Genomic DNA, 13,956 nt, shown 5'->3' on the forward strand with positions numbered 1-13,956 from the left:
ATGAGCCAATGATGTATCTGCTATATAAACAGGCTGCACAGGTGAACGAGCAAATTCTGACATTGTTTGCTCGTTCAAATGAGAAATCGGCAGGTCTAATCAGACCTTAAAGGGGTTGTCCCGCGCCGAAACGTTTTTTTTTTTTTTTCAATAGCCCCCCCGTTCGGCGCGAGACAAACCCGATGCAGGAGTTAAAAAAGAAAACGGGATAGTGCTTACCTGAATCCCCGCGCTCCGGTGACTTCTTACTTACCTGGTGAAGATGGCCGCCGGGATCTTCTCCCTCGGTGGACCGCAGGTCTTCTGTGCGGTCCATTGCCGATTCCAGCCTCCTGATTGGCTGGAATCGGCACGTGACGGGGCGGAGCTACAAGGAGTCGCTCTCCGGCACGAGCGGCCCCATTCAGAAAAGAAGAAGACAGGACTGCGCAAGCGCGTCTAATCCGGCGATTAGACGCTGAAAATTAGACGGCACCATGGAGACGAGGACGCTAGCAACGGAGCAGGTAAGTGAATAACTTCTGATAACTTCTGTATGGCTCATAATTAATGCACAATGTACATTACAAAGTGCATTAATATGGCCATACAGAAGTGTATAGACCCACTTGCTTTCGCGGGACAACCCCTTTAAAGGGGTTCTGACATGAATAATGTTTTTATGCTTTAGCAGCCATTGTTCCCTGGTCTGCCTAATGGACCCAGGGAACCCATGGGTTAATGGCTGCTAAAGCATAAAAATCTTATACTTACCTGTTCTCCTGTTGTTGTTGACATCGGGGGGTCATCTCTTAGGTTAAGCAGCCTGACTAGAGCCACCTGATTGGTGCACACTGTGCAGTCACGTGGTGCCGAAGAGCCAATCAGGTGGCTCTAATCAGCAGCGCTGCTTAACCTAAGCAGAAAGTGCTAGTATGCCTCCCGGCAGGCAGTCGTCTTCCTCCAGCAGCCGCGCCGCTCCGGGATCGCGCGCATGCGCAGTGGAGAGGTGCCCTCTGACAGGAGTCAGGACGGGCCGCGTCTCCACTGCGCATGCTCAGCACTCCGGAGTTCAGCCAGGACGGACGGGCCGCCCACAGCAAGCACTGCTTGTGACGTGCTTGCTGTGGCGGTCCGTCCGTTGACCTCGGAAGTGCCTGACGGACGGACCAGAGCAGGAAGCGGTCTTTTTGACCGCTCCTGCTCTGCTTTAAAGGCACAGAAGAAGATGCCGGCTGGAGGGGACATGCCTGGCGATCGGGCCAGGCCAGGCAAGGTGAGTACAATTTTTTTTTTTTCATGTCAGAACCCCTTTAAGACACATGTCTGAGGCACAATGAATTGCTGACTCCTGGCCAGGCTTCGTAGGCAAGCAGAGAAGGGAAGCTTTACATGAACAGTAATTTGTCACACAACATATATTGTCCATAAGAAGACAATGTTTTTATGCAGGATATTCTGTACATGAGCTTCACATTCCACAATCGATAAGTCATCCTCCATCTTTACATAAGTCAACACTGTCTTGTCCAATGATGTGACTTTGTCTTGGAACAAAACATTCAAATTCAAACAGTTTTGTTTCCAAGGGCTTGTCCTTGTGAAGTCGTAGAATTTGGCTCACGAATCAGGCCAGTGAGTAAGCCTCCTTGGAATGAAACGCACAGTGGGTGTGAGAAAGACATTTAATAAAGCAACAGCGCACAGTCCCTCTTAGGGGATCTAGTTTAAAAGTAAGTAGGAAACATTTTGATCACTTTTACAACGTCTCCAAACTTCATTGATGTCAACATTTCAAAGATCCATAATTTAAATTAAAGTTTGCAAATTTGGTACAGTGCAAGAGTTTGCCAGTATTCAGTTACATACAACTCTGCTGCATCCCCAATACACCGGCAAACTTACTCTGTTGACTTCAAAAAGAAAAAAAATTAATAGTTCTACATGGTGGAACTTTAGAACTTTTGCAATAGATGCAAGGACTCACACTTTTTTTCTCTACAAAGTAATTCAATTGCAGTGTGGCAGCCATTTTTCATGATTTTACTGTAACATTTAGTTGCAAGTCGCCTTAAAGGCATTATTCAGGATCAACCTTTTTTCAAAAGCTGTTCATCATGCTGTACCAACGTTAAAAGAAGTCAGTCAACTGTTATTTGTCCTTTAAACTGGATATACTGTACAATGTGCGATTTTAAGTGCAATCCGTAGAAACCTTGCTTCTCCCACACCATATGTAAATTAGCTTTGCACCGTCTGATTGGCGGTCCACTGCTGCCTTCGGTCCAGGCTCTCACCCCTCTGGTGGTTGAAAAATTGAACCCTTCCATCTATAGTGACATCTTTAGCTCCATCCATTGGAGACATCACACATTCATCATGGCTGGTATCCTGCTGCTCTTCACTTCCAGCTGCATTGAGCCAATAATAATGTCACCAACACCAGGGCCATGTGACCACCACAGCTAATGATCAGCTCAATAGGTTGCAGTGGTAACATGTCCCTGTGTCTGGACGTCACCACTCAGCAGTAGAAGTGAAGACCAAGAAGGGACCAGGCACCAGTAAAATAGGAGTGATGGGGATTTGGGGCAGTGAGTATGGCTTATTTTATGTTGGCATAGTATGGTGAGCAGCTTTTGAAATAAAAAGTCCCTGGATAACCCCTTAAATTGGTCATATACATATGGTTATGATCGGCCATAATTAAGCTAATCAATTGTTTGTCAGATTGTTAACAGAAAAAAAATCCCACTGGCTACATGCCAGATTAAACTAGTGGCAAATAATCAAATAATGTATTAAAAAAATCCTATGTAATCTCCTTGTGCAGAGTGGCTAATAATCGGCCATAATGGACCAACATGTCATACATATCCTTGTTCAGCCTACAACAGCCAAACATTTCTAATATGACAGATCTCATTTTTGTCGGCCATTATGAACAACTGCTTGTGTAAAATGTCTAAATGGTAGTTGGCCAAAATGGTCAAAATTGACTCTCTTGGACTACTTTTATCTTATGTCTATAGCCAACTTTGGTATTAAATAGCATTCTGCGGGGTGAGTCAATGACTGTGTGATATTGGGTTTACATCCAGCATTGCTTAAAGGGATTGTACCAAGGTCTAAAGTTATAGACAGGGCATCATTTTATCATCGGTGAAGTTGAACTGATCTGGGAATAGGGGGCCTGATGATAGGGAATAACTTTATGATTGGTGGTGGTCTGACTAGGACCCTAACCTATCCTGAGAACAGGGGCCCAAACGGTCCCCACATGAATGGAGCAGTCACAAATGTGCACTACTGCTCCATTCATTTCCAGCGCTGTCACTGAAATGAATGCACATGTGCAACTACTCCATTCATGTGGGGGACTTCTTGGACACCCATTTCCAGGATGAGTTGAATTCCAGTAGTCGGACCACCCCCACACATAAAGTTATTCCCCAACATTTGGATAAAAAATAACTTTAGATCTTGATACCACCCCTGTAAGTGAGGCAGAATCGTGTTCCTTATCTGTTTACATGAATACATCTAGCAAACTCCTAAAATAAACCTTTAGTAGAATGGATACATAATAAGCCAGATAGCCAATGTGCCTAAACACTTGTAACTGATGCCCCATTTAAATTAGTAGGGCTAAGCTGCAATGCCAGACAGAGTCCATGGACAAGAGTGGTGCTCTTTTGGGAAAAAAAAAGCAGACTCATATTTCTATGGTCATACAACCCTTCAACTTTCTGCATTTTTCACTGATGTCTATGGAATGTCTAATGCGGTGCTACTACGGCAAATGTGTTCCTTGCTTGATTTAACTGGCTCCTAAAGTCTGCAGTATAATGACCATCTCTAAGAACCATTTGAAGCTATTGGTTTTGCACGAGGTATATGCCAAATATATTACTGTAAACTAGTAATGAAATACATTCCAAAACCAAAAACCAGCCATTGAATGTCCGGGCGACTCTATTACCAAGACAAAAAGTGGAAACGACATCCCACTTGTGCAGACAGTAAAGTTGAAGTAAATGGCAGTTCACACTTCCAGTGCACAAAGTGTCATCCAGCTGTACGCTCGTATCCAAAAAACATCATTTATAAACATTTGTGGCTGAAAACTGTTAAATGTATAAAGCCATATGTTGTATGAGTTACCTGCAATCCTTGTAGAACCTCACAAAAGGCCCCGAGGGGCTAAACAAGGACATATTCCATATAGTAACAAATCGTCTGTCTCTTGAAATGTAGAAGACGTTACATAAGACGTGTTTTACATAGCAAAAAAATGTAGGGTAACCCCGTAGCTGTGCAGGTTAACTCCTACTGTGCCAATTCTAGGACAGACGTGCCTATGAACTCAAGTCAAGTAGAGGCACATATTCATGATCAAAGAATCACTCATATTACTTTTTGAATAGTTCGAATAGGAAAAACATTGTGGTTTTTTGCTGCAAAAAAAGAAAAAATGTGACCAAATATTAGCTGCGAGTCAGCAGGGAAATACTAAACATGCTACCAAGCATTAGTTTTTTATGGTGTTTTTCACACCTTTTTGGGTCAGTTGCATTCTTTTCAAAATGCAGAATGCTCTAAAAATGTGCCTTAAAATAGTCTGCATAGAAAAAAACACCACCGAAAAAAAACATGAAATTCATGTAGTTTTTTTTTTTGTACAATGCTACAAAGAAACTTTATGCAAAGGAAGCCTGAAGGTGCTGCAATAATATAATAATATTAGCCTACATACCTAACGTGGTGCATGGCCTACAAATGAAAGGGCTCTTAAAGTCACAGGGAGCAACTACACAGAAAAGGAGGATTAAGTTGAGTGATAAGGTGGGGAGGGGACTTACCTAGGACCCAGTTAGGCGGAAATAACAGCAGTAATTCTACAAGTCGGTACAGTACGCTTTCAAAGTCATGCTGGTGTGAAGTAGTGCGGGGCTGGACTGCCTGAGGGCAATACTAATACAGAGATGACTAATGACTAGGCCGTGCAGACAATGAATTGGGGGGTTGAAAAGTAACAGGAACCTTGCACTACCTTGACAAATGGACTTTCACATTTCCATTCATTAAACAACCTTTGAGCAGAATATTGGCCTGGGTCTCGTGGGTAATGAGCTGACACATGTTATTGTTTAGAAATAGGATATGACTTTTTTTCTCGCTTCTAATTAATGGACTCACACCACATTTATAAGAGGAGGGGCAGCCATGTAAAGCACCAGCATGATTATCCTGTGATTAGACAAGGGGGTAGATTTACTAAGATAATTTACTTGAAGTGATTAAGAGGCTTCCGCTCCTTTTCGTGGGATAGGAGTAAATCAACTTAGTGACATTTACTAAGAATTATTGATGCTAAGAGACTTGTAGTAGATGTTCCACGTATCTGCCTATACTCTATGTAGAGTTGTATTTGGCCATATGGGGTATGGGAGTCAAATTCTGGCTAATAGATGACATGAAAATGTGCGTGTGAGATAAGTTCACATGCCAATCTACTCGAATTCATAGAATGCAATTAATGAACAATAACAATGAGCAATGCCAAAGAATTAGAAGGATGATGGTAGATTGTATTGTCAGCCATGTAAAACTAAGTGCAGTTAAGGCTAATGTTTTATACTATGCTGTGAAGACTTATTTAGCATGACATTCAAAAAAAATCTGGTTCTCCTCTGATACACTGACCTGGAGCAGTCATACTGAATGTGATTAACTTACTAACTTTGATCCATCTATACAATGCCTTCCAATGATACGTCGAGAAAAGAGGCAAAGGAGGGCAAATAGCTAGATGAACAAACATGCAGATTTTCTATCTAAATGCATTCGTTTTAACCTGGCAATCCTCTTCTTCTATGAAATATTAGATGTAACACTAAGCTGATTGAGCAATAAACAGCTGCATGCATCCAAATTCAGCTATGTCCACACTTGCATTATGCACTGTCTATCAGATTTTCGGATATTTTTGACAGCAAGAGCAGCATAATCCGTAGAGTTACCCGGAAGCCTGACGGATACCATTATAACATCTGGACCCGGTTGATAATAGATCTGACATAGCTGTCATGACTGTTATAAATAGAAGCCTTGACACTATTGTGATCGGAGCCTAATGGGTTGCATTTATCAAAAATTCCAACATTTTTGAAATGTAGAAAATATTAGAATTCTCTATATCACGAGATATTTTCTGCTCTTCCCCAAAACTATAATGCATATTTTCAATTAATTAACTTTGAATTTCTATAATATCGTCTTTAATAAACGCAAAAGTTGATGATCCTGCGTCAAACAATTCACTATTAATCAGCTGCAGGACTGCGGCTCAATTCCTGCTAACTAGATATAGAATTGTTGGATTCCTACTCCAGAGACAGACAGTAAAGGGCAGATATTTGTGAGGTTTGTTACTGTAGCTCTAATAATGCCCTGTGCTGTGAAGTTGTGATATCTACTCTTGGGGGTCCTTTAATTTTTAAAGTGATAATAACAGTAATCGGCTGTGAGCGAGAGCACATGGAGCGGCGGCAGCGTTCCTCTACAAACTTGTAATAGAGGCATCAAATCCATCAAGGGTTTGTGTTTTATGTTTGCATAATAAGACATCCAATTTGAAAACTTCTACTTTGTCAGGTCCCTGTCTGTCAGGGGTGATCTATTCAAAGCTTCTCGAAATTAACAGAGGCCACTTATTGCAGACATCACTGCCTATAGCAGCTTCAGAAAGGGATCTTAAAGTCGGAAGCTTAGTGGGCTCATAAAACTGTTGTTGGGGCCAGGAACACATAGCATATTTAATCTGCAAACTGTACAAGTCTACAATGATTTCACCAAGATCTAAGGCATGCCCTCAAGGTTTTCTGGGACTTGGGATTAGGGAGTTGATAAGAACCTCAGCTGCCCACAGACATGCTATTTCTTCTGCACTTAAACACAAATGCATGGAGACATTTGACTGCTGCTTAGCATTGCTGCTCAGGCTGTATAAAAGCTTTGTGAGCTCCTTTTGCTGTCAATATATCAAAGTTAGACGCAGAAAAAGAAGAAGGGGGGCGATCATCAAAGTGTGAAATTTCATTGAAAGTCCTTGCCTGGCTGCATAACACTTTTTTTTTTCCTTAGACCCATTCAAATACCTGGAGAAAGTTGAGAGATGATGATAAAACTGTTGGAAGTATTGGGAAAGTTTATATTGGGCACCCTGTTGGTTTATGCTTTTTCCCTCCTTGTCCATTGTATATAGGTTTAAAGCACAGCAAGCTAATTCTCATGCATGAAGGGCAAAGGGTATTGTTGTTTTGTTTTCTTTAGATTTTCAGAACCTTATTGGGCATGAGGAAGTATTACGACTCCTGGGTGATGTCTTGTGGGCCTTGCCAGCAGGGGAGTGAGCCTGCAAAGGACCTCTCCGCCTGATTAACCTTTCTGCTGCTGCAGGGGTTCAAAAAACATTGTGAAGTTTCTCTTTGCTTTCAACATACACACTGATTAAACCCTACTGTACAAAAAGTCCTGCAACACCTTACTTAGTCTGTTTTAAATATGGCCTGGGATTAGTCATCCGGTCATGTATATAGCACTGTAATGCAAAAGAAAGGATGACAGTCCAAAGAATGGACACGCTTAACCCCTTTGCTGCTGAGCAGGACTTCACACACTCCATCTGATGACATAGAGTGTGTACCACTTTCACACTCTGCTTTGTCTATATGTTCTTAAAAAAAAAACACTTCAAACACACATTCCATATGTTTAGTGGCACAAAAATGCAAGGAAAATGTGAAGCAGCCGGAGTTAAAAGGAGTTAAGAGATTTTGACTACCTTACTACTGCTTGACCCTTCATGAACTTGTATGCAATCTGCCAATAATATTATAGGAGGAGGCCAAACCATCAAAGTTACTGACCGCATAAAACACATGTTCCTTTATAAAAAAATACATTGTGCCCTGCCTGTTATTAGGATCTACAATTTACCAGTCGTTTATTTCAGCCTACATCATAGATTTCCATTACATACTAGTCACATACAAGGATATGTGTGGCTAGTGAGTAAAGGAAAGCTAGAATATTGACTGTAAAAAGTAACTTTGGTAAATCTGTTACACTTTTATGTATACATTTAATACATGCCACAGTGTGGGGAACAAAGCAAGAAATGCAATATATGTATGGATAGATAGATAGATAGATAGATAGATAGATAGATAGATAGATAGATAGATAGATAGATAGATAGATAGATAGATAGATAGACAGATAGATATGTTTCAGAGAATATTTCCAGTGGCCAATGGCTGCAAGCTTTATTTCTCATCATATAACTTTACTTAAAGCTTATATTAAAAATCCTTAAATTAGTTATTTAATACTAAAATAATTCCACATTATTGTCCAATATTTGTCTATAACAGACTAAGATTCAGCGTAGATGTAATACTCCTAGGTCTTTCAGAAACACTTTGAGGGTTCTCAGTATTCCTATTCCTTCCATCAAAATAGTCTTGACAAGGCTAATTTCGAAACTGCAAGGCCACTGTTAATTTTTAATAAAGCACCTAAATGAAATAATTATAGAATCAATCAACGGGGCCTTTCTAAATTATAAAGCAATTATGTTAAGAAAAATCTGGAAATGAATTTTATGGGTTCAGGGTTTTTTTTTGACACCCCAATTATTAATATCCAAATAAGCAAACAAAAACACAAATACAATTTAAATTTCAAGCCTGACTATTGAGCAGAAAGAAATACGTTAATATGGAAAATGGAAGACTTGAGTCCGCTGCATTATGGTTTTAACTTTTCTTTAACCCTTTCTGGAGACAACTGCAAGTATTGAATTACTTCTACAATCCGTATCAAACTAACAATTCTAATTGATATCTAAGCTATTGTTACTATGTTTCCATCTGAAATGGAAGAACTACTGTTTCCTCCTAGGCCACTATTACACACATAACATGAGTCACACTTGGGATCCATGTAGAACTGACATTTCTGAGGCTGAAAAACAAAGTTATACAAATAGTAAAACTGTAAAAGATAAATGTTTCTCTTTGGAAACTATATGACTCAATTAGTTATCTGATCCGGATTCACTAATCCCATGCTCCCACAATAATGCTGATCCTCCTCTGACAAAGGCTGCTAAACTTCATGCCTCTTGTTGTGTGAACTTTTATTCGCTCCACACTGAACTGCATTTGTTATTCACTTGAGTCTGAAAAGAGCATGTTAGTAAACAAAGTAAGTACATATGCCGCCAAAACCTCAGCATCCGCTGGGCTCCTTTTCTGTCTCTCAGAGCTATTTATTTAAAAGGTGTAGATCAGTTAATCCAGTCTGGTTTGTGGTGTTCTGTGTATTTACTTTACCTCTTACTCTTCCCTTTCTCTCTAGTCTTGGAGAAAGTGAGTGTCTGGCATGATTCACTTTGACCGGAGTCCTTGTTTGCCCCTTCTGCATAGAGCCTGGCCCTCCAGCCACAGAATTAAAATATTCTGAATGAGACATGTATTTGGACCACGTTTTAAAATACTGTTTGCAATTGTAAAACCACAACTATACATAACCTTTAGTGGAAAATAGCCCTAAATGCTCCCACACACCAGAACCAACTTGGGATTGATGCACTTTAAAAGTTTTAACCTATTATGCACATGATATCTAATGTACATGAATACTGTATATATATATATAGTATTCATGTACATTAGATATCATGTACATGATAGGTTAAAACTTTTAAAGTGCATCAATACCAAGTTGGTTCTGGTGTGTGGGAGCATTTAGAGCTATTTTCTACTAAAGGTTATGTATAGTTGTGGTTTTACAATATATATATATATATATATATATATATATATATATATATATATATATATATATATATATAGCAGGTTTTTTCCATGTCTAAACACCATATCCATTCTCTTGGAAAACTTAATGCAGTTCTGATCTATAAAACTAGAACTCATAGCTCAACTTTCAAAGTTCTTTGTGTTCACTTTCAATCACATCAACTATGCAGCTGGAATCTCGACTAATATTATACTAAGGATTGAAAGCCCTCAGCTTGGAGCAGCGATACATGTGTGTTCCCTCCCTCTGCGTCCAGATGTGAGAGCACTGTGTTAAAGATACAAAGTTTCATGCAGCATAAGGCTGGCATGAAGCTCGACTTTAGGACTCCGGACAATTTGAACCCCAGCCAAGAAATGCACTGTGGAAGTTAAGCTCAGCACCATCCAAAGAAAAAGGGGAGGGGGTGAGGAACTCTACAATGTTCTTCCAAATGCTATCTTCGCGCCCAGAGTACTATCTAATAATATGCTATAACATAACCATAAAATAACTTTTGCCAGCATTTGTTTATCAACATCAGCTAATTGATACACATGAATGTGAATATTGTATTGATTTATGTGAACATCACATGGACATATTTCATACTTTACACAAACTGCAACTGGTTTCTCATAAAGTCTTACGCAGATACATTAAGGATGCTTTCACACGTGTGGAATATTTCTGCAAGACGCAGAAAATTCTGCAACAAAACCCGCATGCATACATGCAAGCTATGGAGCAGAAGGTTAACCTGCATCCTTAGGTGCGTCTTGCAGGAAATATTCTAAACATGTAGTAGCACTCTAAGGGACCTTTCACACGTGTGCAATATTTCTGCAGCTAAAGACACAGCTTAATCTGCTGCTGGGGATTTCTGCTCCATAACTCGCATGGATACGTGCGTATTTTGATGCAGAATTCTGTGCATGTGTGAAAGATCCCTAACAGTCCAGGTGAACACAAGCTGCTGCCCCCAGACATTCAAGCTCCGAGGAAACTATAATGTTCATCAAATGGGGTGACAGACAGGAAGTCCAAAAACAATGTCTGCCCCCATGGTCACTACTTTATCTCACAACTATGCATGGGTGATATTACAGTAGGAGCTGTTTACCAGTGCTTCTTACTTCTACTGCAACTTAAAAGTTTACAGACACAAGAAGACCCTCGAGGAATCATTGTACAACAACTTTCAAGACAAAGTGAAGCCAAGCAACTTCTTGCAGTCAAGTTCTTATTTTCTCCCCTCCTTTCCTTCCTTATAAAACAAAGACACACACACAGTCACACTTGTAGCAGACTCCTACCTTCCAGCCCAGCTTTCCTCCTCCCTATCCCTGGCATAGAGTGCACAAGCCCCCAGTGTCAAGAAGAAAGAACTAGGTGCCCCCTGGCAGCTCAGCCTGCAGCCACTCACTGAGCACTTGGCTTGCTCATTCTTCTTTGCATCAGTCTCAGCGATCTTGTAATGTGATCCTTCCTCCCTCCTGGCAGCACAGAATGCCCCCACACTACAGGCACCCCTATAGCATGGCAGCACATGCAGGGCATACTCACATGTGGCTTCTCAAAGTTTCTCTGGAGGTCTCTTCCTTCTCTCACACTGGCATTTTGCTTTTTCCTCCCCGTCCTCCTCTTATTCTTTCCCTCCTCCTTCTCGTGTCCAAGTTTTACAGATGTTGCTTCTCTCTGAACTTGTCCTGCGCTCCTCGCACACAGTCTTGGGGGCTCTCAGGGCACCCAATGACGCTGGACACTATTAGGACATTTTCCCAGCTTCATTTATTTTCCCCCTCCATCTCCTTAATAAATGAATCCAGCAGAGGAGATACAGGAGGGAGTGGCATAAGTTGGAGAAGACAGAGAGGAGAGTGAATGCAGAGAGGGGGAGACACGCACGTGCGGCACCACCCCTCTCCTCCCGGGCATTCCAGCTCCCACTCAGTGTTCAACCTCGTAGCGGCACTCCCACCGCAGCTAGGCGGGGAGGGATGAAGTGGGAAGGAGGGAAAAACACAGAAGCCACAGCACAGTGCAAATCTCTTCAAGGCATATCAGCAGCCACTGGGTTCTCAGGCTTCTCAATGAGTGTGCAAAGCTCTGGAAGGGGAAGGGTTAACAGAAACATTCTAAGGGCTCATTCACACTGCGGCGGCGTATGCAATTTCGCTTCGTGAAAAACGTATCCTTATCACTGCGTGTGTATGTTCAGGTCGCATGCGTTTTTGATGCAATTTTGCTTGCTTTAGTGCAACATATTTGCTCCATGAACAAGTTTTTCTTGCACGTCTGTCGGCATATTTTGCTGTACTTTTTGATGTTCTTTTGCATTGTGGCAGACAATTTAAGTCTAATGAGTTCCAGATCTGTTGTTTTTACAACGGAATTGCACAGCGGATTGTGCATCTCCTTGTGTATTGCACCCACATTTGCGCGCCTCCTATAGACTTCTGTGGGACCCTTTCTGCAAAAATGAGCACAAAAGTAGAGCATACAGCGTGGGGAAAATCGGACACAAAATACAGATATGTGTACGAATCAATTGAAATCAATGAGTTCTATTCTATGTGTATTGTGCGCACAAATTTTGCTGTCAAGAAGTGAATTCTTACTTCACGCAGAAGCGTGTTGTAATGCCACGCATAGATTTGGTCCTCCACAGGTTCAGGGCTTATTCAGATGAGCGTGAGCGCAACTACGCTAGGGTCATTGCGCATGAACGAGGGGAATACATTCCCCTTTGCAACTCTTTAAACTCTGTGCCAAAGCATAGGAGTTTGAAAAAACCATGAGAAGATAGGTGCCGCCCAATCTTTCCCGCACATGGTACTGACTACATGCGGGAAGCATAGGGCGGGTACTATCTCCTCTCGACCATACAATTAAAGGGGTTGTCCCGCGGCAGCAAGTGGGTCTATACACTTCTGTATGGCCATATTAATGCACTTTGTAATGTACATTGTGCATTAATTATGAGCCATACAGAAGTTATAAGAAGTTTTTCACTTACCTTTTCCGTTGCTAGCGTCCTCGTTTCCATGGAGCCCGTCTAATTTTCGGCGTCTAATGGCCAAATTAGACGCGCTTGCGCAGTCCGGGTCTTCTTCTTTTCTCAATGGGGCCGCTCGTGCAGGATGCCGGCTCTGTGTAGCTCCGCCCCGTCACATGCCGATTCCAGCCAATCAGGAGGCTGGAATCGGCAATGGACCGCACAGAAGCCCTGCGGTCCACCGAGGGAGAAGATGCCGGCGGCCATCTTCACCGGGTAAGTAAGAAGTCACCGGTGCGCGGGGATTCAGGTAAGCGCTGTCCGGTGTTCTTTTTTAACCCCTGCATCGGGGTTGTCTCGCGCCGAACGGGGGGGGTTGAAAAAAAAACAAAAAACGTTTCGGCGCGGGACAACCCCTTTAATAGACCAGAAAACAGCTATCTAAAACAAAAACGCTGAAAACCTATTGAAATCAGTGGTTTTGTTTTGTCCCATTATGCATAAAGGGGAGAAAACCACATTCGTCTGAATCCGCCCCACAGGTGAAATCCACATGGAAAATTCTGCAGGAGGTTCTGCCACGTGAATGTGTAAAAGACAGTGATCACACATGCAATTGCGTATTCTACGCATTTTTTTTACATGATCCCATTATTGCCTAAAATAGGAGATGCTGCTTTTTTTTTTACATACATCTGAATACACCAATGCAAATCGATGGGCTTGTATCTTATCCATAGTGTAAAAAATATGGACATTAGGTAATATTTATGTGTGTAAGTATGATATTAGTCCAAGAAACTCGCACTCATATTGCACTTGTTAACCTACAACTTTTTATACCTTCCATAGAAAATAATGGGTGATTCTCAAACAGATTTTTCGATCAGTGCAAGAAAAAAAAGCACTTGTGTAAATTAACTTATTGAAATCAATGGGTTATTTTGCACATGTGAGTTCTGTTCCTATCACAATCTCTCAGAACTCGCATGGGAAAATTGTTAGTGTAATTACAGCCTAAGGCCCCCTGCACACGGGCGGAAATTCCGCGGTGGGATTTCCCATGAAATTTCCGCCCGTGGAAGCTGCCATAGAATTGCGTTAGAAAAGGC

At 41.5% G+C, this 13,956-nt stretch overlaps 1 protein-coding gene across 6 annotated transcripts in view; it reads right to left on the reverse strand.

Annotated features, from left to right (window-relative positions):
• Nucleotides 1-11,722, reverse strand: part of GLI3 (GLI family zinc finger 3) — a 244,228-nt gene extending 232,506 nt beyond the window's left edge. For 5 of the 6 annotated variants that reach the window (XM_066585474.1, XM_066585471.1, XM_066585470.1 and 2 more), the window contains exon 1: nucleotides 11,413-11,722. The gene's annotated coding sequence lies outside the window, so the exon portion shown is untranslated. Of the gene's footprint in view, nucleotides 1-11,162; nucleotides 11,375-11,412 lie in introns of those variants that run through there. The other variant, XM_066585467.1, reaches the window with a different exon arrangement.
• Nucleotides 11,723-13,956: the final 2,234 nt, after the last annotated feature.

This window comes from Eleutherodactylus coqui, chromosome 12 (genome assembly GCF_035609145.1).
Source record: "Eleutherodactylus coqui strain aEleCoq1 chromosome 12, aEleCoq1.hap1, whole genome shotgun sequence".
In the NCBI taxonomy this organism is placed as follows: domain Eukaryota; kingdom Metazoa; phylum Chordata; class Amphibia; order Anura; family Eleutherodactylidae; genus Eleutherodactylus; species Eleutherodactylus coqui.